We start from the raw sequence: 6,768 nt of genomic DNA on the forward strand, positions 1-6,768 counted from the left end.
AACATGTCCCCCGTCCTACACGCCGGCCGTCGTGATGCGGCCGCGCAGCACCATTCTCCTCTCTTCGATACCCTGGGTGTAGGCTACACGGATTACTCCGTGGATCCTCGAGGTTCTTGCGGGTACGCCCTGTACCATCCCCACCTCCCCGCTCCTGAAACCCACACCAGCGGGCCGTATCGACGCCCTCCGGACGCATTGTCTTTGAAGGGCCTCGCCATTGCGCATGCCCTCCTGTCATTTGCCCTCCTTCCCTCTCTCCAAGAGTACACAGTGAATTGGAACTCACAAGCCGCTATACACCACATACAGAAACGCACCCTAACCCCTTCTCTCCAACAGGAGGTCCAACGAGTGGTCACCGCACTGCAGCCTTCCATCCTTTTCCTCCGCTGGGTACCTCGGCATTAAGGGATCGACGGCAAATAGCTGGCCCATCAGCTCGCCTGCGACACCCTTTTCAGGCCACCATTGATCCCGTGGCTCAAGGCTTCGGAGGATGGTGGGAGACTCACCCTTCGCCGCACCATAAAAGAGGTCAACTTTATGCTCCGCCTCGACAAACGCCTTTACCCTCCCCCTCATCCACCACTCACGGCGTCAGAGGCTGAATTCATCTGCTGTATTTATCTGGATGTGCCGAAGAAGGCGATTCTTCGGCACATCCAGATGAATGCAGCTGTCATCCTGTCCCGCCCCTTTCCCTATCACTATCCATCGGACACTTCCTGTCCCAACTGCCCCTGTTTCTATGGAGACCTGGCCCATTACCTCCTCTACTGCATGGCTGCTCAGCAGCAGGGTTCCTTCCCGCCACCTTCTCTATACATCACCACCTGGCTCAACTGCCGTGGCGCTGAAGGGGAAGAACAGCGACTCCTGGTCGCCCAGATGGTCGACATGCTCGGCCTGTAAATGACGGTCGAATAAATGTGTTCTACTACTAATACTATACCCTTTTATGGAAAAGCCTTTAGATCGAACCAGCCTTCATCGGAAAACAAGAAAGCCACGAGCACAATACCCTTAAGACAGCAGCAGCACAAAGAATTCACTATTATTTGTGCGGCAGTGCATCGCGCTCTGGAGAAGCGTTCTTTGATCTTTATTATGTAGATCCAGATAAACATCGATTAAAGGGAAATGTATTACGGGAAATGCTTTAGTACCACAGGATTCGGTGAAGACATATTGAGACATGATGTTTTGCCTTTAAGCTAAGGCCATGAAGTCTCAGCGGAGCGGATATCGCGGCAGTGTAGCATCAAAGTGTGGGTCGAAAGCAACATCCACAAGTGCAGTTTTCAGATTTTATTTTCAAAAAAGATTAGTAGTAAAGTAAGCTCCGACTTCAGACGCCAGGGATAGTGGAATCAATCTGAGGCAAATTAAAAGCTCCTATCGAAGGCATGTTCTGTTACCTCTATCATGTATTTATATGAACATAAGTACTAATGTTGCTTGCAAGATACCACAGTAGTTGCAGAAAACATTCCTCTTGGCGATTCCAAATATAGGACAGCTGCTTGATTTATATCAAGAAGAAGTGCTATGATGCTAACGACATGAGCTAAATACCACTCAGTGCTCGCGGCAGCACCACGACTCAAGCTCCAGGCAATGGCAGACTTGCGCCAACATCCGCAGTAGGAAGGGAAAGGGAAGCTGCGCATTGAATAGCTATGTCGAAGGCATTTTGGTTACCTGCAGAAAATATTCACTTAACCAAGACGTGCTCCGCATGCGTTCCAGTGGTACTGCAGCTTTCGAAAAGTACAGTTTTTTCCAGTATCATTTTCCATACAGACGTTACAATGTTACGTTCCATCAAGAATAATGGCGATCAAAGGAGCACAAGCTGCCCTTAAACGCCATGGACCAGTTCCGGTGTTCGAGATAACTGCTTGGACACCAGCGGCGTTGCTTTAAAAATAGTAAATATTTATATATTTCCTCAAGCCCTTCAAGAGGAAGGATTTAAAGAGTTAAGGGAAGCCATAAACGCTACGCCAGACAATTGACGGGACCTCGAGTCATCCCACAAAGGAATAGTGGTTCGTGAAGAGATGCCCTCCTTTCCACTCGCGCGTCGGTGGCGGCTCCATGACAAAAAGTTCCAGACGCTCCTTGAAGCTCCTCCGGCGTTTGACCAATCAGGGACGTCCACCCCGCGCGAGAAGGAGGAGACTGCACGGCCGATAGTCCGTGTATGTGCGCGCCCACTTTGACGCCTAGAATAAACAGACACGGACCAAGCCTATGTAAGAAGGGCGTGTACCGCAGTCAGTTTAGTCCGAGCCATCGTTCAAGCTTCAGTGAAGCGTGCTCGCTCGACTCCCCGGACAACAAAACTCGTCCAGACGCGGTTCAACGAGGGAGCGCGCACCAGCCTGCGGGACGGCATCGTCATAGACCTCTGCTCGTGGTACTGTCGCAATGCCCGGTGAACAAATTGTCTTTGTTTGCCTCTATATTGAGTTAGCGCACTTTAGGTGCATTATCCCTTGTCTATTGTAGCCTCTCTCGAGTTTAACTTTGAACAAGTTGTATTGTTTTGTGAATCACTATATATGTGTTTGTACTAATGATTGTGAAACCCTCTGTATCGACTCTTTGCTGTATAAAGTTTGTATTGTTTGTGAACCTTTGGCTCCGGCCCATTCTCTGGCTTGAGACCGGCGAAAGCTGGGCACCAAACGACCAAAAACGCCTTGCCACTTGGTAGCTGGTCTCCGCTCCGCTGAGCTTGCCACCCTAAGTCGAGGGCATCTCCTTTGAGTCCGAGACCGTTACACCAACACACTCTAAGGGTGTCTGGGAGCTCACGCTAACAGTGCGCGAAATTGGGTAAAAATATTCGGTAGCATATATTCCCCACAGTTGCTAATATTACTTTTCTGAAATTTTGCCTGAATGTGGCATTAAATCCTGTGAACTGTAAATAAAATAGACGACTCCATATCCAAAGCAACCTCTCTAAAGCGTACTATATTTCTGACATCACAAAAATGAACAAGGGAGGGGAAAACCTCAGGTTGCTTGAGCCAACGTTTCGACTAGGGGACTTGTCTTCGTCTGGGCAAAGCGTTCATCATTGGCAGGGATTAAATAGGGCCTTCGCTACGAGGAGTAAAGCCCCAGGGGTGGGGAAGGAAAGTGGTGTGAGAGGGGATGCGTGTCAAGTAGGGGAGGGAGGTGAACCTTGATTCGTTAAGCTGCAATAGTGGAAAAACTTATATCCGGGGGGTGTGTAATGAACAAAGGCTTTGAAGGGGCTACGACGGGGGGAGGCGCTGTAGGACCTGAAAAACTCAGATAAGAGGATTAGTCAGCGTGGTACAGGGAAATGAGAAGAAGGCAAACAACATAGGCTCGCACTGGAAGGAGGGGCATTTCCAAGGAAGGACAAGGCCGGGGGGGGGGGGGGGGGGGGATGGCTCGAGTTCAGAGAAAGCCAAAAAGGTGGGGCGGAGGGGGTAACAGGAATGTCATGGTTTCCGAGAACTGATAGTAGGGGATTAGGAGAAAAAAAAAGGGGAAAAAAAGGGGGGTGGGGTGAGTCACAGGGAGACGGTGAGAAGGCCGGAAATGTGGTGGAAGATATGACGTGGGAAGGGTGCAAAGAGCGATAGTATACTCACAAGTACTTGTATTTGGCCGTGTTGGTTCATAACTTTTCAGGAGGACACAGGGGCGCAACAAAAGACCCGGACATAGAAGCAGACAGGGACAAGGGCTTGTCCCTGTCTGCTTCTATGTCCGGGTCTTTTGTTGTGCCCCTGTGTCCTCCTGAAAAGTTATGAACCAACACGGCCAAATACAAGTACTTGTGAGTATACTATCGCTCTTTGCACCCTTCCCAATCATATCTTCCACCACATTTCCGGCCTTCTCACCGTCTTCCTGTGACTCACCCCCTTTTTTTCCCCTTTTTTTTCTCCTAATCCCCTACCATCAGTTCTCGGAAACCATGACATTCCTGTTACCCCCTCCGCCCCACCTTTTTGGCTTTCTCTGAACTCGAGGCATTCCTCCCCCCCCCCCCCCCCCCCCCCCCCGCCTTGTCCTTCCTTGGAAATGCCCCTCCTTCCAGTGCCAGCCTATGTTGTTTGCCTTCTTCTCATTTCCCTGTACCACGCTGACTAATCCTCTTATCTGAGTTTTTCAGGTCCTACAGCGCCTCCCTCCGTCGCAGCCCCTTCAAAGCCTTTGTTCATTACACACCCCCCGGATATAAGTTTTTACACTATTGCAGCTTAACGAATCAAGGTTCACCTCCCTCCCCTTCCTGACACGCATCCCCTCTCACACCACTTTCCTTCCCCACCCCCGGGGCCTTCCTCCTCGGAGCGAAGGCCCTATTTAATCCCTGCCAATGATGAACGCTTTGCCCAGACGAAGAAAAGTCCCCTTGTCGAAACGTTGGCTCAAGCAACCTGAGGTTTTCCCCTCCCTTGTTCATTTTTGTCATCGCAAAGGACCATCAACCACACCCTCTCTCTACCATATTTCTGACAGTAATTTATTGCATTCAGCTCGTGATCTTGGCTTCCAAGGGTCCCTTCTTTAATTTGCGTGGTTTATGTTTCCTGCAGTATACGGGCACTGCAAGTATATAGATGTCATCGTCCACTCAGAAGCTCGCATATCCAGGTGCCATTGAACATCAAGAAGCTCCACCCAAACTGCGTCTACAGGTTACACGTGTGATAGTGACAAGAGCAATGTCTCATGGTTAGCGCATGTGCACCTTCCGAGTTACCCATGCCCAGCTTTCTCAGAGAAAAAGTTCGAAAATCGTTAAATTGTAGGACACTGTTATGGAAGTACTGAAGGTAGTGATCCATTGTTTTGACGTGTAGCGACATCTTTCTTTTAAAGTGTTTCCACCGATCGCATCGAACAGTTAAGGCTGCTATGGAAAATCGATGAGGAACACTTTTGACGATGGCAAAAATGTGAATGAAAAAAAATTACAAGATTGCGTCGGGTCTTCTGCAAATATATTGTCACGCGCTACCTATGGACCCTGAAAGAACAATGATGTGCGAACGCCGGAAAATAAGTTTTGCTATCTTCCCGCTGAGGCATCAAGCTCGGTTGGACCTACCTATTTAAATCGCCTTTGGAAATAATATCTGCAACGTTATTGATTGTTACAGCCAAATATTAGATTATATGAAAGAACTGCGTTAATAAACAGTTTCCCGCTGCGGCTGCAATTTCGCTGGTTCGAAAGATGTTGCTGCGCTACGCAGTAAAATCTTCATATTTCGCTAACTTGGCCATCAAACAACATCGCGAAGTTTGACTAAGGTGTGACGCACTTACTATGTGCGCGTGGCCACTACGTAGTAGTGATCCCTTTAGCAGTGATCCCCTGTCTACGTAGCAGTTTTTAAGGTTCTGATCATCGCGCAGATTCCGAACGGCCAATACTACAGCTACTGCTACGTGTATGCCGCCTCGCGCTCAGTTTCACAATTAGCACCCTGAAATGTTTTGTTCCCTTCCATCGAGCACATCAAGTACCCACACAGGTGCTAAGCGCTCCCCCCCCCCCCCGTCTCTCCCACACTATTTCTTTATTTATTTGCATACCTTATGTGCCACAATTAGCATTCCTATCTGGGGTGTGGTGCATCACTGTTCATTCAATCATGCACTATGTGTAGTCGAAATACGTTCTATGAGCAAGAGAATTTTAGATCACATATTTAGCGGTTAAAGGTAAATATCAATGTTTGTATTTTTCGAAAATGTATATGTAATAAGCATGTACTGAACGCACAATGATGGAGAGCGATATCTGCGGTTGTCAGCATGAAACACCCGACCGCTTCTTGCATTTTGCCTGGCCACTGACGGTTTAAGTGCTGATGTTGGTTCAGAGCAATTTATTGATCCTTGCAAGTATTTCTGTACGAATGAACAATCACGGATTTCACAGCTTGTACATGCAGTGGAAGAAGAATCAGTTTAGACAGCAATCGGCCATAATAGAAGTAGTATAGTCTCCTCATTTATCGGTCATATAGGATACGGACCGACCTTCTTTTGACGCGTTCGCTCATTGAGCTCTGTACAGATGTGAGAGTTCCATAGAGAACTTGCGAATTCCAATTTTGGCAGAATGAGTGACTGGTAGAAAATGAGAAAATAGCCTTTGGATTTAAATTGCTTAGTTAAGCGTCCGATGGCCCCTAAAGTACGAACACTCGAGCGTGGTAAATAATTAACGTGGGTCTAAAAGTTGACTTCGCTCACAATATATAGTCCTAGGTCGCGAACAATATTACCACGCTCTATTGTATCAGTATGAGTGGTGCAATCAAAGGGAATTGGTTCTTTGTGACGTATTGAATAGATTGACATATTCTGTTAGGAAGCAGTGTTACAGCATTTCGCCTGCATCACTCTTTTACGCAGGTGATATTTTTTGGGCAGATCTTCGCAGTCAAGCCTTGAAACGACATTCCAAGAGCTTTAAATCATCAAAGAATCGTAGTATCCTAGCTGTTTTTGTAGCAGCAACGAATGGCTAACTAGGTAAAATGATTTCCTAAAATCAAACTATACAGCATATGTATCAGCAGCGCGAACACCACACAGGAAGAAGAAGGAGAAGAAGGTAAAGAGCGCTGTTTTTGTTCTCCTTCTTCTTCCTGTGTGGTGTTCGCGCTGCTGATACATATGGATCGCAACCAACTAGCCCGACAGATGGTGTTATTAAACTATATAGCGTGGACCTGTTTCTTTATTGAAACT

The sequence above is a fragment of the Amblyomma mixtum genome, chromosome 10 (genome assembly GCF_055824585.1).
Source record: "Amblyomma mixtum isolate Tamu chromosome 10, ASM5582458v1, whole genome shotgun sequence".
Lineage (NCBI taxonomy): Eukaryota > Metazoa > Arthropoda > Arachnida > Ixodida > Ixodidae > Amblyomma > Amblyomma mixtum.